Below are 26,807 nucleotides of genomic sequence, written 5' to 3'. Positions count from 1 at the left end.
ATAAAATAAAGCTTTTGTTCAGACTCACAGGAAACGGGAATCCAGCTGAGCAGGACGTCCTGCAGGGTTACCTGTGTGCCTTCAGAGGCTCAGTCAGAGACTTCTGGGAAACAGTTTGTTAACCAAACCCTTGTTCCAGAGTGCAGGCTCAGTGACACTCGCTGAATTTGTTCCTGTGAGATGAGGGACAGTCCTGTCCACACTTCCCAGTGTAAATGACTCTGTGAAGGTAACCTGCTGGCTGACGGCAAACTCCGCCCTTCACTGCACCTAAACAACCTGACACTCACTTTCATTTCCTCATTCCTCAGCCTGTCAGCCTTCTCTGCACTCACGACTGCAGCAGTGATTAAAACATCTGTGTGAACTTGTTATTCTTATTAATGTGAATATTTGTTATTAAGTCAAGACACACACACAGAGCCAAGCCCATTTTAATTAAAATTATTATCTTATGGGATTTTAAACAGAGGCTTAGCCAAAGTACATACACATTTATTTGATTACAACTAGGGTCGGGTATCAGCACCGATTTCTATAATCGATTTGATTCAATTCAATTTTGACTCAGAAATATAATTCTGATCATTTATCACTACATTTTTAAAATATATTACACATAGATATAAAATATGGATATTTTATATCTATGTATAAAAACAAAGCCGAGGCTTTATCGGAGGACAAAACAGAAAACCATGAAGCAGATTTTCCTGTTCTGGCTTTTTATAGCAGATATCCCTAAAATGATTCTGCCGTCGAACAAAAACTGAAAACCACGAATCAACATCTGAACATGACCTGTTGCTGCTGAAGTGAAGCAGAGCAAAGTTGCAGAGGGTTGATTAGAGACAAAGCTGAGAGTTTGTAATTTGGCATAAATTAAAAAAATATAAATTTCTTTGGTATCGAACAGCAGAAATGAGACTTTGTTTTAGATCATTTAAAAATAAACAAACAAACAAAAACAGAGGCCAACAGCACTGAACACAACAGTAGACTGGTGCGTAATAACCAAGAGAATAATGCAGAAAACAGAGATTTGAGATGGGAAACTGTTCTTGAAGTACACTGAGAGAGAGAGAGAGATGTGCAGGAAGTGTGATTTTATTGTGGTGGAAGAAAAACAGCCAAAGTCAGAGGGAACCCATGACGATGTTTATGTGAAGCTTAGTTTGGATCTTCTTTTGTTGTTGGTTCAGTCAAATTTGGTTGGAGTGACGAAACCTGCAGCTTCAGAATCTGTGAGCTGTTGGCTGTATGCGCCGTTGGGTGAACGATTCACGCTTTGTGTTTACGTCTTCGTGTGGATTCTGTTTGTTTGCTCTCATTTACAGTTTTAGCTGTTTGGTGGTTGTTAAATGGTTTGTGAGCGTTAAACTGAGATTCTGGCATTTCTGGTAAAATACATTTATATTTAAATATTAATCTAGGATTTAATGAATCGATATTGTGTTATTCAAGCTAAAATCGATTTTTTTAAACCCACCCCCTAACTACAAGCACAAAACTCACAGAAGACAAAGTGACAATAATAATAACTTCATTTAAACAAAAAGAAGAATTTTTCTTTTTTTACAAAAACATGGAGCTCACAGCGAACACGACCGGGATGCTAATTAAACTCTAACAACGAACAAACAGTAAAAAGTAACAACATTTATTCCATGATGAAAACAAGATGATAACAAAAACCAAACCAGGACGAAATGTACTGATACTTTTGTCAGTGTGTATAAAAATGAGATAATAATGTTGCGGAGAGATGAGGTCCAATCAGAACCAACCAAGCTGCGGAGAGACAAAAAGAGGGCAGGTATCTCTGTGCATCTTACTGGCTGTCAGCTACATCCAGCTTTATCTCCTGCAAAGATCAACACAGACAACAGCCATCACCATCATCTTTAGCTACATCAAGCTCTGGGATATACTGCATACATAATAATATACATGTAACACAGTGTTGCTGAAATCAGCAGTGACTCACTCCACTCTTAAGTCTGGAGTCTCCACAAGATCAGACAGCTGCTTCACGTCTAAATCCTTCAGGTTGTTGTACTTCAGGTCCAGCTCTCTGAGATGAGAGGGGTTGGACTTCAGAGCTGAAGCCAGAGAAGTACAGCTGATGTGTGACAAGCTGCAGCTCCTTAAACTTTAAAAACATGCAAGTTTATTTATCAGCGTTTCAAACATCTGAAGCCAACATGCAGTTTCAAACAGTGAAAAACACCTCTCATTAATACGGCCGACAATATGTTACTTCCTCTAAAACACCCTTATGCCAGAACTCATGCAGACTAATTACATGTCAGGAGAAAAGCTAGTGCTAGAGCACAGAGCCTACATACTTCATGCAGGACAACATTATTATTTTCAGTTTGTCTACTTTAAGATACAGCTGGAAGGCTATAAAAGTGTAAGGACATATTTATCTCTGAATATTTCAGCCAGTACAGTTTTTATGGATTAAAATCACAAATCATGAGACAATCTTACAACTGCTACTCTGAGAAGTGTCTACGATTGGATGAAAATCACTGAAAACAACAGATTTTACAGTGAAGACTCAGTGGGGTCAGTATAACAGTCATATCTGCAACTGTCACATATTCATTTCAGCAACAACTAAAATGTGATGTCTGACCTCAGTTTCTCCAGTGTACAGCAGGGACGCTCCAGAAACCCACACAGATGTTTCACTCCTGCATCCTGCACATTGTTGTTACTCAGCTCCAGATGTTTCAGATGGGAGGGGTTGGACGTCAGCGCTGATGCTAGATATGCACAGCTGATCTCTGACAAACCGCAGAGACTGAAACTGAAGGAATTTGAAAATATGAAGTGAATTAAAAAGGACAAACTGTCTGCTCCCCCAACCAAACTCTCTATATGTCATTAGTGTGGTCATCTGATTGATCTACTACCTTAGTTGATATTCAACCCACAGTCAACTTTCACTCACAATATTGTCGCACAGAAACATGACAGACTCTGACCTGAGTGTCTCCAGATTACAGTCTGGACTCTGCAGAAATCCACACAGCATCTTCACTCCTGAGTCCTGCAGGTTCATGTTATAGTTCAGGTCCAACTCTCTCAGATGGGAGGGGTTGGACTTCAGAGCTGAGACCAGATGGTCACAGCTGGTTTCTGATAAACTGCATGAACCTAATCTGAAAAAAGAATAAAACACAACAGAAGTTATTTTACTTCCATGAAGCAAAAGCGTACACAGTGAACGTCTCTGTGAGTGCTGCGAGTTTCATTTATACACTTCTTCCAATGTCACCCTGGGAAAAGATATGTGTGGATATACCTAAATGATCAGTCTACAGATGACGCTGATAACCGAAAACATCCGTTAAAAACCAAACAAACAATTAACCAAAAATGGATTCTAGTATAAAAAAAAACAAAACAACAACCTGCAAAGATAAAAATGATCCAAAGTGTTTAATCCTCCTTCAGTGTAAAGATGGATGAAAGTCCTAAATCACACTGTGAAGCCAGAGTGATACAGGCGGACACAGCTGCAGGAAAAACAGGAAATAGGAAGGAAATCTGCCTCTGATAATATCCTTGGATTTCAAAGTTTAAAAGCATTAATACGGGGTTAAGGAAGGATTCTGATACTGATTCTGAATACAAATCCATCCATGACCCTCTACTCATGGGGTCTCCTCCTCTCTAACTGAAAACAACCTCCAGGAGGCGTCCTAACCAGAGGCCCAGAGCGTTTGAATCGCTATACTCTATATATGACTCTTTCGATACAAAGGAGGAGCAGTTCTACTCTGAGATCCGCCTGGATGTCGAAGGCCCTCATCTCATGTTTAAGCTCAGCAACATTATGGTGAAATCTGGCCGGTTGCATTCACGACCTTCCTCTTTCAGTTATTACCCAGATCTCATGACTACAGGTGAGGGTTGGAAAGTAAATGGACCGGGAAAATGAAGGCATCATCTTTCAGTTCTGCTCTTTTCACCACAAGAATCCAATATAACACCAGCATTATGACAGAACCATAATATTTGAAAAGAGGAGTTAAACTCAATCCCTTCATGGTCAGAATGAATCTGCACTGCACACATCTAATCTAAGGTTTTGATGTGATGATATTTACACTCCCATCAAAGCCACTCGAATCACCAGAGTCCAAACATCAGAATACTATGATAAAAACCCAAATGAGGAAGGTCTCTACTTGAGCTGCAGCTGTGGAATATTTAAGTAATCTTGATTTCTATCAATTATTCTGTTGATTCATGGAGTGACTGGATAAGAAATACGTGTTTCTCATTAATGAGCAAACATTCAAAGGAGAAAAAAAACAGGCCTTTCATGTTGATTTCCATTCTGCAAAGTTTTTCTGTTGCTGAAAACAGACGTTATGATGGCATAGATGTTAATTAACCTTAATAATAATTAGGTGTCCTACCTAACATCCCTCAGGTTAGTGAATCAGAGTCTTACTGGCCCATCTACATTTTTATTGGGTCCTGCAGTATCTTAGCTGTTCCTAGGACTGCGCTCTTCTGGACAGAGATCTCCGCTGTTGTTCCCGGGATCTGCTGGAGCCACTCGCCTAGCTTGGGAGTCACTGCACTGAGACCACCATCACCTTCACCCTCCACATCCTCTCGAGCTCTTCTCTGAGTCCTTGGTATTTCTCCAGCTTCTCGTGTTCCTTCTTCCTGATGTTACTGTCATTGGGAACCGCTACATCGATCACTACGGCCGTCTTCTTCTGTTTGTCCACTACCACTATGTTCGGTTGGTTAGCCACCACCATTTTGTCCGTCTGTATCTGGAAGTCCCACAGGATCTTAGCTCGGTCATTTTTATTCCCGTTGCTCATAAATATGTTTCTATTGCAGGTCTGTTTTTCCATGTTATTATATTATTATTATAAATAATTAACCCAGCCTGCCCCAGCCCCTACAGTCGTATGTAAATATTAGGGCTGGGCGATATGACCCAAAATTCATATCTCGATATTTTTTACCTGGACGGTGATATAAGATGTATATCTTGATATTTTTTTTTAAAAGCCATAAAGTAAGAACAAAAAGAGAGTTCTTAGTCAAAGCTGTGTCCCAGATGTCACACAGGCACTTTTATTAACATAGAGCAGATGTACATAAAATTTACTCAAAAATAAATTATGAGCATTTATTAAATAATAATGCTCCATAAATAAAAGAAAACAATGTTGTTTTTGTGCATAACAAAAAGCTCACAATTGTGCAGTCAAAATGTAAACTAAAAGACACTGAGCATAGTAACAAAGACAGATTTCACAGCTGCTCTGTTCCCAACTTCTACTGTGTGACTGACAGCATTGAGTTTGAAATCCTCTTCGTAACCACGTCTCTTAACAGGTGCCATTTATAGTCCTTATACACAGTAGGGTAATATTACGTTGAAGCACAGTACGTATCACTCCGCGAGGCTCCTCGGTAGCCGTAATGCTCCGACAATCCATCAAACCAAAGTCGTACTAAAACATTTTTGACAGATTGCTGAGCGCCGTGTTCCACATAAAATCGGTTCGCGGCCATCAAGCACAAACAGAATTCATACATAAGGCGCGCTGTCAACTTTTGAGAAAATGCAAGGATTTTAGGCTGTGCAGCGCCTCTGGGCTGCATGGCGTTAGCGTGGTTAGCTCGTTAGCGTGGTTAGCTAGCTAACACGTTGACGGCGTCCAGCCCCACGCACGGGGCGATGTGCAGTAACTCGTTAACGGAGATTTGCCATGTCCATCTTGTCGCTTCCTGCAGGTGAAGCGATGGGGGAGGAGGGGCGAGGCCGAGTAACGTTGCGTAAAGACAAAAGTGGACGTAAAAGAGGCAAACTTGCGGCTCCACAAGTATAATTATAACGTAACATAGACTATATCGATATAAAGGATATTGTCACACCTTATATCTCGTATAAAAATATATCAATATTTTTTAAAAACTCGATATAGCGCCCAGCCCTAGTAAATATAGCTATTAAATCTTATGTGAGTGTGTACTATGCTAGTGCTGTGAATTACAAGAAGAGAGGAAACCTAATGGTAGGGGACCAGGGGGGTAACCCTGGTCCCCTACTGGGACTACTGGGGGTTGTGTGTGGTTACCCCCAGGGTTACCACACACAACCCCACCTTCCACAATCACACCCCACAGAGGAGGCCTTAGCCCACCACAGCCCAGCGAGGTGGAAAAGCAGCCCCAGAGGACCCACCCAGGTGGAAACCACTGGGAGTTACTATTAGGTACCAGGCAAAAGGTGCAACTGCAGTGAGGTGGGGTCATAGTAGAGGAGGTGGAACCAAGCCCACCAAAAACACGGCTGGGCCCCGTACATGCTAACTGTATAGAAGCCGGCTTGCATGGGGCATGCCAGCTCGAGCAGCTCAGGCCTCAACAAAGCCACACGTGTTTCTCATACTGACCTCAGAGTCTGTAGTTTACAGTGAGGGCTTTCCAGATAAGCACACAGACCCTTGACATCGGATTTCTTCTGGTCATTTCCACTCAGGTGCAGCTCTACCAGATGGGAGGGGTTAGTCTTTAAAGCAGAGGTCAAAGCAGCACAGCTCACCTCTGACAGGCTGCAGCCTTTAAGTCTGAATATAAACATTAGAAACAAATAAATTTTAATCGTATTCAAAAAGTAAACTGATATAAATGTTTATTTAATAAATATCACAGCTCAAATCAGTAAACTGACCTCAGAATCCTAAGTTGACAGTTTGGACTCTTCAGTCCAGCGGACAGCTTTGCACCTGAATCCTGCAGGTTGTTAAAGCTCATGTCCAGCTCTGTCAAGTGGGAGGGGTTGGACTTCAGAGCTGAGGCCACAACTTCACAGTGAGTCTCTGAGAGTCCACAAGAACTCAGTCTGTGAACAGAAAATAAAATGTGAGTTATAAAACAGATGTGAAGCATCCAAACAGAAAACAGAGTGATGTCATAATCTGATGTTTTGGAGGAATGCTGTCTCATTTCACTTTGTACTGTACCACTGAACATGGTTGAAATGAAAATAAAGCCACTTGACTTGAAAAATAGTATATCGAGAGCTCATTGAGAAGGAAACATCTGCATTAAAAGGACTTTATGATGCTGGAAGGTCTTTGAGACAAATAGGATTAAGGATTTAGTAAAACACGGCAGATATTCGATGATTGCGTGGGCTTCCATTTCTTCAAACTGTGTGGGCAATCTCTTCTGGACTGAAACTGAGTAGTCATGGGTTCATGCAATGAGACGATGACCCCAAGCATTCTTCAAGTCTGTACAAAGATTACCTGACCAAGAGAAAGCAATCTGGAGTATTGGAATTGATGTGATGGCCAAAGTACAGATTTGATTCCAACTGAACAGATCTGGAATTTAGTGGATTCAAAGATAGGTTACACGAAAGTTTCATCCAAAGCAAGTCTCTGGGATCAGCTAGAAACAATCTGGAACTCAACGAGAAAAGAGACGGTAAAGATGTTTAATTTCTGCCGCACCACATTTAGTAAACGTTTAACTTACATTATTATAACATAACTAAGATTCTAAGAAATCTTTATTCTTGATTCAAAAACTCAAATGTTGCAGGAAAAGCACAAACAGAATGGAAAAGTAAGATCTTGGCTCCGACTGTGAAGTCATGCATTGTGTTGCATTGTGCAGGTTAGCTGGGCATGTTGTAAGGATGGTAAAAAGGAGATACCTCCCATGCGTTCATCACACTGCAGTGCATGGTGCTCATTACGCACTCCTGGGGTCCGTTCTTTGTACCTCGCTAAGTAAGTTAGCTGGATTTGATTGTTGACGATTTCGCGTGATCTTGGATCGTTCGGTTCTCCGAAGCTCATCCGGGACTTGCTGTCATAGCAACAGATCCGTAAGCGTAAACCTGCTCGGGAGCAGGCTTACTTTATGTAAACAGGATTAGATCGCGGCCACTCAGGTATGTCCGCTTCATTTATACGAAAGCAACAGCGATATATTTCCACTGTTTTTCCATAAATAAATATTATCAATGTAACTAAAGATAATGCAGTATTTGATTCTTTCATTGATTTCATACAGATACATACAGGTCATTTCCTAAAAAAAGGAAATGTACAATTAATCATTCTATTTCATGTATTTGATTATTTCAGATGTAATTCATATTTTAGAGTAGTAATAGTAAACTAGAAAAATTTGCATTTCCTGCGAAAATGCTGTGTGGATGCCTTAACGCGTAAGATGTCTGCTGAAAAAAAGCTGAAAAAGTTAAAAAATTGCAAAAAGTTGTATGGCGGTGAAGAAACTGAAAATTTTGTAGAAAAAAGGTGAAGAAGCAGAAATTTTTTGCTGAAAAGTGGTGAAAAGCAAAGATTCTACTGAAAGGGGTAAAGAAGGAGAAATTTTTGCTGAAAAGTGGTGAAAAAAAAATGTTGCCCTGAGCAGGATTCGAACCTGGCCCTTCTGGTCTCAAGGTAGCCACTTGTCTCACTAAGCCAAACTCATTCTCACAAAGAAGAGGTGGAGAGACTGACAATTTTGCTAAAATGAGCAGAAGCTGCTGAGAATTGTTATGAAAAGAGGTGAAAAGGCTGAAAATTCTGCAAAAAAGAGGTAAATCAGCAGACTTTCTGCTGAAGAGGTAAAGAAGCAGAAAGTTGCGCTGAAAAGAGATGAATCAGCAGAATTTCTGCTCAAAGGAGGTTTTTTTTCTTAAAACAGCTGAGATTTATGCTGATAAGAGGTGAAAAGGCTGAAAATTTTTGCAGCAGAGGTGAATAAGCAGAATTTGGGCTGAAAAGTAGGGGTGCAACGATACACAAAATTCACGGTTCGATTCAGTTCGATACTTTGGTGTCACGGTTCGATATTTTTTCGATACAAAAAACTGTTCATGCATTTTTAATTTGTCATTTATTAAAATTATAAATTTATATTTTAACTCAAAAGTACAGTTTTTAAATTTAACCCTAACCCTTGTACGTGTTTTTTATTTTGACAGCGAATGCGCACCTGCGGACCACTTATGTGCAGCCCTGGTTATTTAGCTCGTCATATTGCAGCCACAGAAATTATTTTGTCCATGAAACCATAAAGCTGCACTTTCTTTTTGCCTTATAGTCTGATTTGTCATAACTTCTCCGTTTTGTGGTAAGCTTTTCTTTGGCTGTCACTTCTTCACCCTGACCTGTCTTATTTGGCTCAGCAGAACTGAAATGCTTTTACACACGCACTCACATAAGCTCAGCAGGGCTCGCAAAATCGCTAGCCCGACGTCCCGGGGCTAGTGATATTTCCAGTCGGGCTACCAAAATCTATCTCAGCCCTGCCCGTCGGGCTATCATAGGAAGTAAAAATATATGACAATGCCTTTGCTTTCTTTCGCAAATGTAGCTGAGTAATTAGCTGAGTCCTCATCAAAGAACAGTGCTCTTTAATGAATGCAGCACATAACTTTACATCGTAGAGGTAACAGGGAGACATATCGAGTTATCAGATAGCCGTCTTAACTATATTCTAACTCTACAATTTCCCGACTGCACTTTCCTCTTATTTCACGACACCACCCTCTAGTGGTGCAATATGGTATAGTCAGACAGGACACAAACGTGGCACGTGAAATCTCCCGCAGCAAGCTTAAACGTGCTAGAGGTTGACTGCGCAGAGAATTAAAAAAAAAAAAATCTCTGGCATGTGTAAAGACAGATGGATTTACGCAGGTATTTTAGTTCTGCTGAGCCAAAAAAGACAGGTCAGGATGAAGAAGGGACAGGCAAAGAAAGGCCTACCACAAAGCGGAAAAGTTATGATAAATCAGATTACGAGGCAAAAAGAAGGCGCAGTTTTTTGGATTCATGGACAAAAGAATTTCTGTGGCTGGAATATGACAAGGTAAATAACATGATGTTCTGCCGGGTGTGTCGTGAGTTTCCCTCTATTGCTGAGTCGACAAGCGCCTTTGTTACTGGGACCAGTAATTTTAGGAAAGACCCCATCAGAACTCATGAGAAATCTCTGCATCACAAGAAATGCATTGGTGCTCAGTCTGCAGCATCTGTCCCAGAACAAACACCAATTGCAAAAACCATACTAAAAATAAACCAAGCACAACAAGAAGTCCTGAAAAAGCTGTTTAGAACTGCGTACTATGTTGCAAAGAGTGAACTACCACTGGCAAAATTTAGCCGTCTTTGCAAACTTCAGAAAGCAAATGGCCTCGATCTTGGTTCCACTTACCTCAATGACCATGCTTGCAGAGAGTTTATTGGAGCAATAGCACAAACTTCAAGAGACCAGATTGAAAAGGAAATTCAAGAAAGCAGGTTCTTATCCATTCTTGCAGATGGCAGTACAGACACTGGTATAATAGAACAGGAGTTGGTTCTCGTCAGGTATGTGAGGGATAATGGTGACATAGCCACATACATGATCAAATGTCAGCCAGTCAAGAGTGCAAATGCTGCAGGTATTTTAGAGGCTATTGATGAAGCAGTGAACACCATGGGTATCAGAGAGGACACATGGAAAAAGAAAGTAGTGTGTGAAAATTTTGATGGTGCTGCAGTGATGATGGGTGAGAAAACAGGAGTATCTGGGAGACTGAAACAGAGGATACCCCACATCATAACAATCCACTGTGTGGCACACAAACTAGAGCTAGCCGTGCTGGATAGCGTGAAAGGCTGTGAGTACCTGGTGAAATTTGAAGATACACTGAAAACCATCTTTAAGATGTACTACTATTCCCCAAAGAAGCGAAGAGAGCTGACAGAAATAAGTGAGCTGCTAAATGAGAGGCTGGCACATTTCAGTGGGCTGAAGAGCACACGGTGGCTTCCAAGCCGGCTGAGATGTCTAAAGGCTGTGGAAAAAAATTACACTCCCACTGTTGTTCATATGGAGAACATGGCAGAAGGAAGTGATGTCAAAGCCGAGGATGCAGCCAAGGCTAAGGGGGTGGTGCAGGAGATGAAGACTGAGAAATTTGTTCGCTTCCTGCATTTCATGTTGGACTACAGTACCATCTTATCCAAGTGCTCTACTGATTTTCAGCATGATAACCTAAATGTCTGTGAAGGTTCTCAATCATCCAGGTCATCGTAGTCAAAGGAGCATGCAAAGAAAAGCGTCTGGACTTTAAGTTGCTTGAAGACGTTTCACCTCTCATCCGAGAAGCTTCTTCAGTTCTAAGGTCAAATGGTGGAGAGTCCCAGATATAAACCTAGTGGGAGTTTCCCCCCACAGAGGGACAAAAGGACCCCCTGATGATCCTCTAATCGCCTGAGCCAAGGTGGGAAACTGGGCGTGGGTCCCAATCAGCCAGAGTTTCGGGTGTGTTCATTGTGAAACCTGGCCCCACCTTATCATGTGAATTCCTGAGGTCAGATGGCCCAGGATGTGAGTGGGCGTTAAGGCGTCTGGGAAGGGATCTCAAAACTGGATTATAGATGGCAGAGAGTTGGTGTCGTAAACCCCCGCCTCTGTTCAAAGATGGTCGCTCACAGTGGACATAGATGGCTTCTTTCACTCCTATAATCCAGTTTTGAGATCCCTTCCCAGACGCCTTAACGCCCACTCACATCCTGGGCCATCTGACCTCAGGAATTCACATGATAAGGTGGGGCCAGGTTTCACAATGAACACACCCGAAACTCTGGCTGATTGGGACCCACACCCAGTTTCCCACCTTGGCTCATGTGATTAGAGGATCATCAGGGGGTCCTTTTGTCCCTCTGTGGGGGGAAACTCCCACTAGGTTTATATCTGGGACTCTCCACCATTTGACCTTAGAACTGAAGAAGCTTCTCGGATGAGAGGTGAAACGTCTTCAAGTAACTTAAAGAAGTCCAGACGCTTTTCTTTGCATGATAACCTAAACATCACACGAACAAATCAGTTAGTTGAGAGCACAACATCACGCTTACTCAGCCTAAAAACAAAACCAGGAGAATATCAGAAAACCTTGGACACAAAGTTCACAGCGAACCAGGATGGTAGCATTTGCTACTGTGGAACTCAGCTAACAAAAAGTTAGCGACCTGCTAGAAGAGGTGAGGGAACAGACAAAGACACCTTTGGTGCAGAGATCCAGAAGATTATTGACAACACAGTCAAGTACATGGACAACAGATTTAAAAATCTCCATGAAAAGCCTCTCTCTTGTTTCAAGGTTTTTGACCCTTCCACTCTTCCCTACCCCAGAGAAGAACTAGCAAATTATGGGGATGAAGAGGTGGATTATCTTGTCACACATTTTGCCTGTTTGCTAGATGCAGAAGAGAAAGAGAAAATTCCACAAGAATGGATGGATGGATCTAAAAGTGTGGCTTGCAGAACGCCGGGGTCGCAAAGTAGATTGCTTGTACAGAGATCTCCTCTCTGAGAATTCAGAACATCTCTCTCATATCTTGTTGGTGGTGAAATTAATGCTGACACTTAGTCCATCGACAGCCATCTGTGAGAGAGGATTTTCTTGCATGAACCGAGTGAAGACAACACATCGTACCTCTCTACACCCTGAAACACTGAATGACTGCATGCAACTCTCCATTAATGGGGAAACAGTTGAATCTTTTTGCCCTGACAAGTCGATTCGTTTCTGGATGTTTTCTGGAAAAGGTTCAAGACACCTGGATCATAAAACCCCGACAAGAACAAAGAGCAGTGAAATGGAGGGCAATGCACAGGAAGAGAAAGCTGATGAAGGAGATGCTATGCCCTCAACGTCGAGTGGCATTTTCTCATCCGAGACTTCAGTGGAAATTTCAGATTCAGGATCTGACACAGACTAATTCATGTTCTACACAGTTCTAACAAGTTCACAGAAAATTCTGTTTAACTCATTCACTGCCAGCCATTGGCAGTGAATGAGTTAAACCCATTGACTCATTCACTGCAATTGACGGCTATAGACGTGAATGAGTTAATTAGAACCAGATATTTGAGTTGATTGTAATGTTTACACAGTTGTTGTAATTTGTGTTTTAACAATTTTTTGATTGATGTTTTGTTTCCTTTACAATATTATACAATAAAAATAATCTTTTTTTATTCGGGCTACTCAAATTTATTTCGGGCTACCAAAAACTAAAGAGTGCCTGCCCGAAGGGCTACCAGGGATTTTAAAATTTTGCGAGCCCTGCTCAGCGATTCTCTGCGCGATCAACCTCTCACATGTTTAAGCTGCGGGAGATTTCACTTGTCATGTTTGCATAGTCAGCTAACGATTAATAAGACAATGTCAGAGGAATTGGTGCACAAATTATCATCACTCACCAATCAGTGCTGTCCGAGCGATTGCAAAGTGAAAGCAAAAAAACAAGCGCAAATTCAAACGCGACTTCAATATGTCACATATTGACAGTGGCTCACCGATGCCAATGACATAATTACCCAGCTACATTTCTGAAAGAATGCAAAAGCATTGACATATATTTTTCCTTCCTACAATAGCCCGACGGGCAGGGCAGAGAGAGATTTTGGTAGCCCGACTGGAAAAATCGCTAGCCCCTGGACGTCGGGCTAGCGATATTGCGAGCCCTGTATCTGATTGAGGAATCACTCATCTTTGGAAAAGAGAGTTTATTACAGAGAAATGTCTCTTTCCAAAATAAAAGCTATACTATACGCTTCTTCTGGGCTATATTCTCAGCAGCATATTAAACATATCAGGTCCCCATAAGGAGACTCATGTGCTAACGGCTGTCTAAATGACTCGGCTAAAGTTTGTAGCATGCTTGTTGTTTTTGTACTAGGATGATGTAAATGTGCAGTCATATTCGTTGTGTTCCCACTAGTGCTTTCAGGTTAATCTCGTTGAAATGACGTTAACGCCACAACACGGCAAATCTCCGTTAACGAGCTACCCCTGATCGCCCCGTGCATGGGGCTAGACGGCCAACACGTTAACGAGCTAACTGCGCTAACACACTAGTTCCCACCCATGTAATTGAGCATTGCATGGCACATCCAACATACTGTTTTACTTTAGTCCATGACTCGCTTACCTTCAGGGTCATACATCACATGAAAACCAAAATAATTCCAAACGCCAGATCTGAATGAGGGTGGGGGAGGTTCAATTTGCCATGTTGCAAGGAGAGCTTAACTTCTGTCTTGCTAGCTTGCCCTGCGCTCTTCCTTCGATGCTGTCTGTGTTGAGCGCTCAGTGGATCTGGGCTCGACAATGTAGCCTAGGTGGAGTAGTCGAACGCAGATTCACTGAGCGCTCAACACAGACAGCATCGTCAGAAGGAAAGTTGATGAAATAAATTACAAATTTTGTATTGCTCGATACATATGCGTACCGAACCGAAAGCACTGTATCGAACGGTTCAATATCGATACGAATATCGTTACACCCCTACTGAAAAGAGGTGAAAATTCTGCTCTTTCTGCTGAAAAGAGTTCAATCAGCAGAATTTCTGCTGAAAAGAGGTGAATGAGCAGAATCCTGCTGAAAAGAGCAGAAGCTGCTGAGAATTATGCTGATAAGAGGTGAAATGGTTGAAGATTTGGCAGAAAAGAGGTAAATCAGCAGAATTTCATCTCATACTCATGTCACTGAGCCAAACTGGTTCTCATATACCTGAAAAAAGGTGAAAAAGCTGAAAATTCTTATTAAAAACAGCAGAAGAGGCTGAGAAAACACTGAACTTTCTGGTGAAAAGAGGCAGAACAACCTGGTTCTGCTCAATTTCAGTCCACCAATCAGAGGTACTGCTTCTGTCTGCTTCATCAGGCTGTGTACTTGTATGTATTTCTGCCATGGACTGTTAACAAGAATCTGAGGTCCATATTAGAAAAGCTGCTAAAATCATAAAACTTTGACGATTTGAAAATGCCTTCAGTTTCAGTATTTCAGCTCTGAGTTTCACAACCTCCCCATAGACTTTGAATGGGGAGTTTTTAGACCTTGTGTCACTTCGAGGCAAATTGTGAAAAAACCATAACTCACACAATAATTATAGTGACACTGTCTTAAAGCCAGCAAAAATACCTATGTTTTGATGTATAATTTGTGGGGCTTGAGTGGAAATTGAACGAGTAGCAAGAAGTTGTTCAGACATGAAGAGAAAATTCAGAACACACCAGTACTCACTGTGAGTTAATTGCATAGCAACCATAGCAACGCATGTATTTTCTGAAAAATCACAAAACTGCAACTGAAAACTTAAAGAGGCATTAAATGAAAACGGTAACAGATGTGAAAAAGCTGAATCACACAGGAATAGCCCAATCATTTGAGAACGTTTTAAAGTTTGAATGGAGTTTCTAGGTGAAAGTATGAGGAAGTAGTTAAGTTTCAAAGACAAGCAAGTTTTAGCAGAATTGTGGAAGTTTTCCATTCATTTCAATGGGACAAAAAAAAGGAAAAAAGTGTAATATTTTAAAGTATAATAGTAATAAACACCAAAAGATATAGCTGGAATAAGCAGAAATAGCAGAACAGTTTAGAGTTTGAACGGAGAAAATCGGCTGAAAACTGAGGGAGTAGTTAAGTGCTGAAAAACGCAGAGCAACTATAAGAATAAAGTTTAAAGAGAAACAGGAACTCAATTGTGTGGATGCCCTGTGAGGGCATCCACACAATTACTTCGCGTAATCAAGATGAGAGACCACGGCTATAAAAGCGAAGGTGGATTTGGGAAGCCTGTCGCAGCCATGTCCTGTCCGTTTACGCGAGCCACCCATTGCGGAAGGTGCAAGATTGATAAGGAGAGTTTTCAGAATTCAGTGTATATTGCGGGATAGACAGGATCCTTTAGCTCAGCGCGACAGTGTGCTCATAGAGAGATATCGATTTTCCCGTGAGGGTATTATTTACTTAACCAACTTGTTGACGAGGGGTGCATTGTGGCAATAGTGGCATTGTAAAGCACTTTGGGTGCCTTGAAAAGCGCTATATAAATCCAATCCATTATTATTATTATTATTAAATTACTTACGAGTTTAATTTGTCAGCAACTTTCTGCCAGCCCTCGCTCCTTGCTTTTGCAGCCTTTGCAGTGTTCCCTTGCGTTTAAACTCTGAAACTCCTGAAATCCCTCAATCAAGAGTTCTTGCTCTGCTGCCGAAAAATACCGAGCGCGCTCCTTCGACATTTTCGACGACCAATTAAAGGGTTGCTGATCAATGTTTCTACTATCGATGCGTAGGCCCTTTTAAGCCACCCAGTGATCTCACAATACTTCATCCAGCTGTACTAATCGTCAACAACAGGTGTGTTCGGAGAACCGGAATAGCGAGCTCAAAGTTGGCACGATGATTTGATCTTGGATGTGTCATTTGATCTTGGATGTAGTAAGCGAGGTACGAAGAACGGACCCCTGGCTGAATTACATCATGTTGCCATCACAGAACAGAATTATCACATCAGGTGTAAGACAAAAATATCTAACTTCTGCTGCACAATTTCAAATTCTCTCTAAGTGACACTTCGCCATGTTGGTGCAGAGCCCACAATATGGTGGGAGAGGGAATACAGTCTGCAAATATACTGGGTGTGTTTCTACACTGATTAAGGATGTTAACTCATTCACTGCCATTGACGTCTATAGCCGTCAATTGCAGTGAATGAGTCAATGGGTTTAACTCATTCACTGCCAATGGCTGGCAGTGAATGAGTTAATGAGCACATCTGGACTCACAGAGCCTTTCTGCAGTTCCTCACAGCTGGAATCAGTCTCAGTCGTCCGTCCTCTGATGTGTTGTACTTCTGCAGGTCCAACTCTTCCAGAACCTCCTCTGACATCTGCAGCATGAAGGCCAGAGCTGAGCAGTGGATCTCAGAGAGTCTCTCTGATCTGTTCTCTGACTTCAGGAACTCTTGGATCTCCTGATGTACTGAGAGGTCGTTCATCTCCATCAGACAGTGGAAGATGTTGATGCTTCTGTCAGGAGAGATTTTATCACTGTTCATCTTCTTCAGACTCTTAATGACTCTCTGGATGGTTCCTGGACTGTTCTCTGTCTGACCCAGCAGATCTCCTAAGAGTCTCTGGTTGGACTCCAGACAGAGGCCATGAAGGAAGCGGACAAACAGGTCCAGGTGGCCATTTTTACTCTGGAGGGATCTCAACATACTTTTTGACAGAAACTCATGAAGCGATGTGATGTCATTCCAGATATCCACAAAGTCCCTCAGCACCTTTGTCTTCCTGCTGGTGAAACAGTGGAACATGTAGACTGCAGCCAGAAACTCCTGAATGCTCAGATGAACAAAGCAGTAGACTGGTTTCTGGAAGATCACACAGTCTCTTGTGAAGATCTCTGTACAAACTCCTGAGTACACCGAGGCCTCTGTCACATCCAGACCACACTGCTCCAGGTCTTCTTGGTAGAACATGATGTTTCCTTTCTCCAGATGTTCAAATGCCAGCCTCCCCAGCTTCAGAAGAACTTCCCTGTCAACCTCCGTCAGCTCCTGTGGACTCGTCTCATGTCCCTCGTGGTGCTTGTTCTTCTTCCTCTTTGTCTGAACCAGCAGGAAGTGTGAGTACATGTCAGTCAGGGTCTTGGGCAGCTCTCCTCTCTGCTCTGTAGTCAACATGTGCTCCAGAACTGTAGCAGTGATCCAGCAGAAGACTGGGATTCTACACATGATGTGGAGGCTCCTGGATGTCTTCATGTGGGAGATGATTCTGGACAGCTCTTCATCACTGAATCTCCTCCTGAAGTACTCCTCCTTCTGGGCGTCAGTGAAGCCTCATACTTCTGTTAGCCTGTCAACACATGTAGGAGGGATCTGATTGGCTGCTGCGGGTCGGGAAGTTATCCAGACGAGAGCCGAGGGAAGCAGATTCCCCTGGATGAGGTTTGTCAGCAGCTGGCTGACTGATGACTTCTGTGTGACATCAGACAGCAGCTTCCTGTTGGTGAAATCCAATGAAAGTCTGCTTTCATCCAGGCCGTCAAAGATGAACAGAAGCTGAGAGACAGCCAGCTTCTCTGCTGAGACCTTCTGTAATGTTGGATGGAAAACATGGAGCAGCTCCAGAAGACTGTACTGCTCATCTCTGATCAGGTTCAGCTCCCTGAATGAAAGCAGAACCACCACACTGACATGTTGGTTCTCCAAGCCCTCTGCCCAGTCCAGAGTGAACTTCTGCACTGAGAAGGTTTTTCCAACACCAGCCACGCCGTTGGTCAGAACCACTCTGATGGGTCTCTGTTGGTCAGGTAAGGCTTTAAAGATGTCCTGGCACCTGATTGGAGCGTCATGGAGGGCGTCCATCTTGGAAGCTGTCTCCAGCTGCCTCACCTCATGTTGGGTATGAACCTCTTCACTCTGTCCCTCTGTGATGTAGAGCTCAGTGTAGATCCTGTTGAGGAGGGTTCTACTTCCTGTTGCATCACTTCCTTCAGTCACACGTTCACATCTCCTCCTCAGACTGATCTTATGTTCATCTAAAACCTCCTGCAGACCAACATCTGCTGACAGAAAGAAAAACAGAAAGAAAACTCTTCAATGTCTGAACAACAACCAGAAGTCCAGTTTTCAGAAATGAGTCCATCAGCAGACAGATGTTCAGTCTTACTTTGTACACAGCTGCTCTGACTGGCTGTCTGCAGTCCAGCTCTGGATCTTTCTCCACACTGGGGACAAGACGAGTCTCCTGATGAAGCAGACTGGTCCCAGTATGAGGAGATGCACTGTCTGCAGAACCAGTGTCCACAGCTGGTAGAGACTGGATCCTTCAGGATGTCCTGACACAAAGCACAGCAGGACAGCTGCTCCTCCTCACAGACACTGCTCCTCTTCCTCTTCCTCCCCCTGTGAACACATTTCTTTATCACTAAAATCATCGACTGTCAGTGACAAACATGCAGATTTGATGACACTGTGCAGAAGCTCTGATGGTCACAGAGAAAAGTCAAAGTGGACAAACTTGTGTTTGAAAAAGTGTTTTGTCTCAGGTAAACCAGGACCATCACAGGTGACCCCGCACACCACCTGATTGACCTGGTCAGTGTCTCAGGTCAATCAGGTCTCACACCTCCAGACTCACTCCCTGCCCACCCACCAATATGCACCATGGGCCAAGTGACCCTCATCACTCAGGCTCTATTCAGACCAAGTCCTTTCACCCCTCCAAGCACGCTGGAATCTGTTCTCTAACTTGTGCCTTTCTGTTGTCTGGTTTCATTCTCCCCTCACACACAGACAGTTTAAAGGTCGCACTCATGGATCGTCGTGTAAATGATTCACTGAACAAGACGGACTCCATCAGTCCATGCTACAGAAGAAACTGCTTCTTACTTTGAGGGTTCAGGATCACTGCTGAAACATGGAGGTTCTTCATGACTCCTCACGGACAGATAGCATGTTACTGGAGACTGTGACCTCTGACCTCTGCAAACACACACACACACGTTTTCATTTGTATCGCTCTAACAACAGTCAAACGACCTCCTGCAGTAAAGTGAAAATAATAAAAACCTGATCTGCACTGTTTGTCCACACGAGTATTTTCCTACTGTTCTGGGTGACGCTACACAAGGAGGCCTCCCGATTTTCCCAGTCACAGCAAACACCACACACTCAGGCTTCACCTGAGGACCTTACCTGATTCTATTTCCTGCAGCTGGTGAGTGAATACATATGAATACATACTGTTCGCCTGATGTGTGTCTGGTTTGGTGACATGTGTAAGTGTGCCTGACATTTCAAAGTAAAAGTATTTAGTAGTCAGTGTGAACAAACAGCTACACTAACAGGATCCATGTGACGTCACAGGTGAGTGTATCAGCTGTTACAGTCGTCATTACCCAGCGCACTCTTACTTTGGAGGCTCAGGGTCACTGTTGAAATACGGAGGCTCTTCTTGGGACCACCTGCTCCCCTCTGCTCCCTCCTCCTCTTCCTCCATCACCGTCTTCACTCTGAGAGGAGAGAGTAAAGTGATCCCAGGCTATCAGCTCTGTACCCACGGGTGTTGTGCCTGACTCTTCCCTCCACGGCCCACGGAATGATGATTATGTTGTAACAATGCGCGTAATTAAATTTCGCGCGTGTAGACCTCGACAGCCGCGGGCACAAAGAAGCCCTCGTGCACCCGCGAACGTCTGCTTTGCTTTCCACGCGCTGCTGCAGCGTCGCGCTCTCTGCTCGGAGAGAAATCCCGCTCGTGTAAATAAAATTAATTTTGGCAGTTTGGAGGCGGACCCCCGTAGTCCTAATGTGATTGGTCACTTTGTGGACACTTCAGGTTCCTGCGTTAAACCGAGTTACACTGTTTTCAACGGCATTTATTTTAAACGTGAAGAATAAAGTTCGCTGAATGAATTATTGACAGTGACTGTTTGCTGTGCGGTGACCGCTGTCATTGGATTACTTCATGTTAATGATTCTACTGAAGCGTCTGCACTGACGTGCGCGCGGCTGCCGAGTTCTGCGCGCGCTAAACTTAGTTGCGCACGTGAGCAGAGTGAAGCTGACCCCCCACCCACTTGAAACGTAAAGGCAAATAGGCGGAGCGGTTAGTGCTACGTTTGTGCAGATTTGTGCAGGTAAAATTAGCGTTTGTGCTGCTACGGTTTCCGAGATATTAAACTTTATTTTATAGGTCATTCAAAGGTCACCATCCCCCCAGACTGCTCCAAAACAAACCAAAATGGTCTACTTTTTTAGTGCTACGTTTGTGCAGATTTGTGCAGGTAAAATTAGCGTTTGTGCTCCTGTGATTTGAGATATCCTGTTATGGTTTACTGCTGAAAAATGTCTTTTTCAAATGACCTTTCACTTTGTGTGTTCACTTGTTCAATAAAGTTCTGTTAAAAAAAAACCTCTTGTTGTATTTAATAAGCTAAATTTGTAATAAGTGTATTTTTTTTTAAATTTCAATTTCTTTACTTCAATCACTTTTTGTTCATGAAACCACGATGCAAATGCTTGAGTATTTATTTTTTTTAGAGTGGATTAAAAAAACTTTATTGAAAACTACATTTGAACATTTTACACTCCCATGAACACTTTTTGAGAAACGAACAAGCTAGCAGTCTTTTGCATCAAATACACATTTTCTGGCAGAAAAAACTATTTTTTGGCATTACTGTGTCTGAAGGATTCTTAGAACAGCGTTCATCTGATTTCTGAACAAGGTAAGCTTACATTTAAAATACTGAGGTTTTAGTTACTGAGTTAATACATGATATAGCTAACTGTCTGGATCAAAAGGATTTTTTTTCAATGTTAAACATTTTCAAAAATGTCCAAGAAAAAAGTTTCTAAAGCACTTTAAAACATGTAGCACACTGGACTAAAGTGCTGTACAGTACATGGGTTAAATACTCAGACTCAATTTAATAAACTCACAAATTCAATAGCTCCATCTTAAAAACAATAATTCCACAAAATATGAAAGTGTAGATTGGTGGAGAACTTGGGGGAGGGGTTGCTCCTGGCTGTATATATAGTTCAGAAATCACATTTTGCTCCATCATAATCAGTGTGTTGTTTTTTTTTAGATGCCTCGAAAGCCATCTGTAGACAAGGTTTCCATTTTTGCAGTTCTTTGCAATTCAAAAGAGGCCATAGTCCAAAATGGCAAAATAGCCACTCCAGCTGCATCAGTCTGGAAAGAGCTGAGTCAGCAGCTAGAAGACAAGATGTCAGCAAAGGCCCTGTACACTTTTGTGAAGCTAAATAGACACAACATCTGGTCAGCTTTGGAAATCAGTGATCAGGAAAGTAATAGTGAAGGAGAGTTAGATTCACATTGCATTTCTCCTGGACAAGAAAACTGTCAAGCTTTTGAACTAGAAGTCCCTTTTGAGGACTGGGTTAAATTTATTCCTGAAAAGGTTGAATACAATGACAAGTTTTCTCCTACCCAAAAAAGGGAATACACAATTTTGAAACCTGGCACTTGGACTCATATCATCAACGATCTTATATGGAAGAAGATCAAAAATACATGTACACTTGTGTTCCGTAGAGCAAAGGTCCATCCAACTGTCACCAATAAATATCTGGACATCAGAGGCGACTGTAAGGAGTGTCATGGCCAGTTAGAAATGTCATGTGACAGACAGCCAGCAATTAATAGTCCAATGGTGCTCCAGTGTTTCATGAGAAATACAGATTTCTCCCTGCACACTGGCCACTCCAAGCGGTTCATGTCTGGAAACCTGCGTGAACAGATCGCTAAAGAGCTGTGTGAGGGCAGAATGGAACCGGCTGTATGGAGGTCAGCGAGGGCAGCAGATCTGATGGATGTTGGAGATCCTGAGCCAAGCCACCTTACAAATTTGGCCACACTGCGAAAAGCCAAACAAGAGAGAAAAGACTTGGAATTAGGAGATAAGGACCCCATTGCATCTCTGCAATTGTTAAAATATAGTGTTCCTCACAGTGGTAGCATCCGAGATATTGGACTGGACAGGTTTTTCTGTCACTACTGGAGTCAAACACAGATGCATGTTTATAAGACATTGTCAAAAAAATCTCCCCCAACTGTGTGTTTTGATGCAACTGGTTCAGTTGTGAAAAAACTGCTGAGACCAAATGGCAAATCTGGCCATATCTTCCTTTATCAAGGTATTCTGAAAGAAAACAATTGCCCCAGTGTCCCAGTGGTGCAAATGCTGTCAGAGAAACATGATGTTAATGCCATCGCAAACTGGTTGACAGAATGGATTCGTGCAGGTGCACCTGTGCCAAAGGAAGCTGTGAGTGACTTTTCTCTGGCAATTCTGGGAGCTCTGGTCAAGGCTTTCACTCCTCATCCTGATCTGAAGTCCTACCTTAATGAATGCTTTCATGTCCTTCTTGGAACCCAGTCTGCCAAACTCCCCCCTTGTTATATCAGGGTTGATGTTGCGCACTGCATCAAGATGATATGCCAGTGGGACTGCCTGAAGAAGAAAACACATCGTGTTAAAGATTTCTTTGTCAGGTCATTAGCAAAGCTTCTTCAGTCTCAATGTTTGGACCATGCAAAACAGCTCCTACATGCTATCACTGTTGTGGCCCTCAGTGAGGCAGAAGGTGATGACAGTTCTGGAGCCCCTCTTCCTTCAGAAAGGTGCAAGAAATACTTGAAAGCCCAAATTGCTCAAGACTCCATCATCATTCCAGATGAACAGACGGAGGAAAGTGAGAGAGTGGATTCAGTGGATGAGATCCAGACTGACCTACGACAGTGGGTAACAGAAATATGTGAGGAGAGCAGGTCACCTGCTGCAGCAAACGGGGATAGAGATAATATTCACTTCCTCCCTGAGATTATTCCTCATATAATAAGACTGGCAAGTTACTTGCCACTCTGGACAGGAATAATGGTCCCTCTCTTCCAAAGCACCAGCATCACAGCAAGTTCAGCCACTGTTGAAGCTGAGTTCAAAAACATAAAACATGGCCTTTTCAAACATGACAACTTGCCTCTTCGAGTCGATCGCTTCATTGCTCGTCATCTTTCATTCATCGAGGGAAATATGCGGATTTGTTCTGCAAAAGAAAAGGTCAAAGATGAGGCAACAGTGGGATCACTGAAAGTCACAGATGCCAATTCTGGATCCATGACGACTCACAATGCAGAAGACAAAATAAAAATGGATGCTCACCCGTTTGTGGGATCTGATGCTGCCACAAACATTCTTCCGGCTGATGGGGATGCAGTTAAGAACTGGAGGGGCCTAGCTGTTCCACCCAAAAAAAGGAAGAGGACTTCCTACCTCTCTTCATGTACCGAATGGCTCCATGCAGATGAAACTTTTGGGGCCAAAAGAGTGAAAGTGGGATTATTAAAAAATGGAAACCTCCATCAGCCTATTAGATTAGGGGAATCGACAATCTCTGTGCTCAATACCTGTGCATTTGATGCATTTTTTCAGTGCTTATGTTGTGCCTTCTGTGACAGCTCCACATTTCAAAATGCTGTTCTGAAAGACAGTGAAAACCCAGTCCTGCAGCTGGTGAAAGCCATTGCCACAGATGGTGTGACCCAACAAACCTACAGGAGGAGAGCAGAGCTGCTTAGTGTAATGTTTGAAGCTGTCTCGTTGAGGTCTGCTGCGATCCAAATCGATGCTCAGTGCAATATCTCCGCTGTAATTGCTAAGACAATGAGGAACATCTCAAGTGTTTATTTTACCAAACACTGCTCCTCACAGCACTGCTACCTCAGCAAAGGGATGACAAGGGAAGTGCCATTTGTTTCTCCTGCCATCTCTGTCCTCAAAGAGTCTGGTATGGCTCATCTTGGCACGGCTGTGGAAGCAGGACTTGGCCTACCTGAGTCTACCTGCCTCAGGCCACTCTCCAATCCATCTCTGTGTCCATCAGAATTCAAAACAGAAGACAGCACCACAGGAAATGAGCTCTGTGCAGGGACAGTTACTCACAGCTACAACATTGGAGATATCGTGTGGATTGATACTGACCTTGCAAACCAAACAGAATTTCCACTGAATGAATTTCCCTCCAACCTGGTTCTCCAAGGAAAGTCGTTCACTTTGAGGGCATTAATTGCTTTCCATGGAAAGATGACCACTGATGGTTTGGGGCATTACACTGCATACTGCAGGAGAGCTCCATGTGTGTGGGAGTGCTATGATGACCTGGGAAATGGAGTGACAGGAGCATCTGAAAAGAAAAAAATACAACCCCATGCTGTGTTATACACAGTATAATGAGTGCTGCCTGCATTTTTCTGTTTTATTTGGTTCATTACAGTTACATGTGTTCAAATGGCTAGTGTGTGTTATCAGTAAGTTCAGTTTTGCACATAAAGTTAAAGTTCTAAATTAAAAATCTTTTAACACTCTTTTCTTTGTCAGTCTGATGCATATTTGCTTTTACACACCCAGTCACCTTCACCCGTAGCCTTGAAAGTACCCGTTCCATTTTTCTGTCAATAATTTTTCTGTATTTGTTTTGTGTTTACCTGGTGGCTTAAGTCAGGGGTCAGCATCCTTTTCATTTCAAAGGGCCCCTTTTCCCCCTGCTGCTACAAAACCTGTCTAGAGCCTGAAAAAAGGAAGAGCCTATAAATATCTAGAAAATGAGTTGTTGTATCTGGTAAGCTATGGAAATGTAAATAAAAATGTTTATTTTTAGATTTGATAAGACAATGAATCATCAAAGCTTTATAACGGAAAAAAGTATTTGTTAAAATGAAGCCAGCTACGTGAGTCCTTTCCATAATAATTGAAAATTAGGAAAGATGGGCAACCAACTTGAAAATTACAGTAAACAGATTTGAACCTAAGAAACATTAAATCACTTTTAAAAGCCTTGTACATTCAGTGAATAGTCAATGCAGATATTTCATTTAAAAAACAAACTGTTAACAGAACCCTTTCTTGTTGTCTTTATAATAAAAAAATGACTTACTTGGTCTTATAAGAGCCACAGTGGAGGGGCCGGAGAGCCACATGTTGCTTTAGAGCCGCAGGTTGAAGATCCCTCGCCTGGGTGCTGTGGAATATTCAGTTTTCTACACGTAGGTAACAACCTATCAAAACAAACACTTCATTTTTTCTGAGACAGCTACATTAATAATAATGAACATATATAATTCAAAACAAAATCACAGAGGCCAACTGGGTATGTAAAAAATAATAATAATTTAGGGATACGTGAATCACTTCACATGAAACTCAGTTTTGCCACAGAAAAAATTAAAACTTTAGCCTACCTTGTGTACGTTTCTGCACTAGTAACAAAAGAAATATCAACCTTTCCGCTGAATAAATTGTGTTACTAAAGTGTAAACTAATAAAAGTTAATATGCAGCAAGCCTAGAAAAAGTGCAAAACTCCACAGCTGCTGAAACTCACTGCCACAGACACTGGTGTTATACAGCGTAGGCCGTAATAATTAAAATCATTATATCTCAGATACTGTAGCAGCACAAATGCTAATTTTACCTGCACAAATCTGCACAAACGTAGCACTAACCGCTCCGCCTATTTGCCTTTACGTTTCAAGTGGGTGGGGGGTCAGCTTCACTCTGCTGCGCACGTGAACTGATTTGCTCTGATTATTTTCTTGCTCGCGCATTTGTCATGACATATCAATCAAGTAGATACTCTTACAGGAGGTCAGTTTGGGGTCACCATCCAGCCTCTGCGTCGGATCCACGTCGTCCTGATGAGTCCGGGGTCTGAACTGACCGCCAACAGGTCACGTGATCCGGCTTCCTCTTCTTCCTCTTTGGAATAAGGTCGATTATCGAGATGTGGGCGTGCTACTGCTCCCCACCGGTAAACAGAATAAATGCTGACAGTAACGGAGACACCAATCTAAACGTTTCCATCCCGACGAGGACGCAGATCCGGCTAAAGTGGTTTTATTGATGTTTGTTTCTTGTCTCATTAATCGAAGGTTCATCTGAGAGACAAACTGATGTTTAGCTCTGTGAGATGAAACAGAAGCTTAGGGGCCATTTATTAATTAAAGTTTTTTATTATTTTGAACAATTAAGAAAACCATAACATAACAACCCAAAACAACAAAAAAACCACACTCAGTGAAGAAAATTAAATAAATATATAAAGATAATATAAATAAAATAAATAAATAAATAGATAAACTGTTGCACACACAGTTAATTCTTAATTCATACTGTATCTCACATTGTCTTCATGTTGTAGGCCCATATAAACAAAAAAAAACGGTCCCATTGTTCTGTTAGAGTCTCTGTCTTACTGCTCAGTCTTCCCAGCATTTTCTCACATGCAGCATTTTCAGTCATTTTCCACTTTTTTAGGGTTGGAGTCCGAGGGTCTTTCCAAAGTGCTAAAATGAGACGAGCACACTTCACAATCCCAGTGCTTAACACTCTAAAGCCTGCTTTGTCTAA

General features: G+C 42.3%; 1 pseudogene across 1 annotated transcript; it reads right to left on the bottom strand.

Annotated features, from left to right (window-relative positions):
* Positions 1 to 1,983: 1,983 nt before the first annotated feature.
* Positions 1,984 to 26,111, bottom strand: LOC146626046 (NACHT, LRR and PYD domains-containing protein 12-like; annotated as a pseudogene). Its single transcript, XR_014906519.1, has 10 exons — positions 26,041 to 26,111; positions 19,786 to 19,884; positions 19,262 to 19,354; positions 18,540 to 18,775; positions 16,650 to 18,435; positions 6,725 to 6,895; positions 6,447 to 6,620; positions 2,997 to 3,173; positions 2,645 to 2,818; positions 1,984 to 2,152 (listed from the first exon to the last, which is right to left on the bottom strand). The product of XR_014906519.1 is annotated as an NACHT, LRR and PYD domains-containing protein 12-like (transcript).
* Between the last annotated feature and the right edge of the window lie 696 nt (positions 26,112 to 26,807).

Source organism: Diplotaxodon limnothrissa, linkage group LG9 (genome assembly GCF_057381915.1).
Source record: "Diplotaxodon limnothrissa isolate DT_005_m linkage group LG9, D_limnothrissa_male_GT1.1, whole genome shotgun sequence".
Lineage (NCBI taxonomy): Eukaryota > Metazoa > Chordata > Actinopteri > Cichliformes > Cichlidae > Diplotaxodon > Diplotaxodon limnothrissa.
Note: the sequence above shows the minus strand (reverse complement) of the source record. Positions and strands in the feature narration are given on the sequence as shown.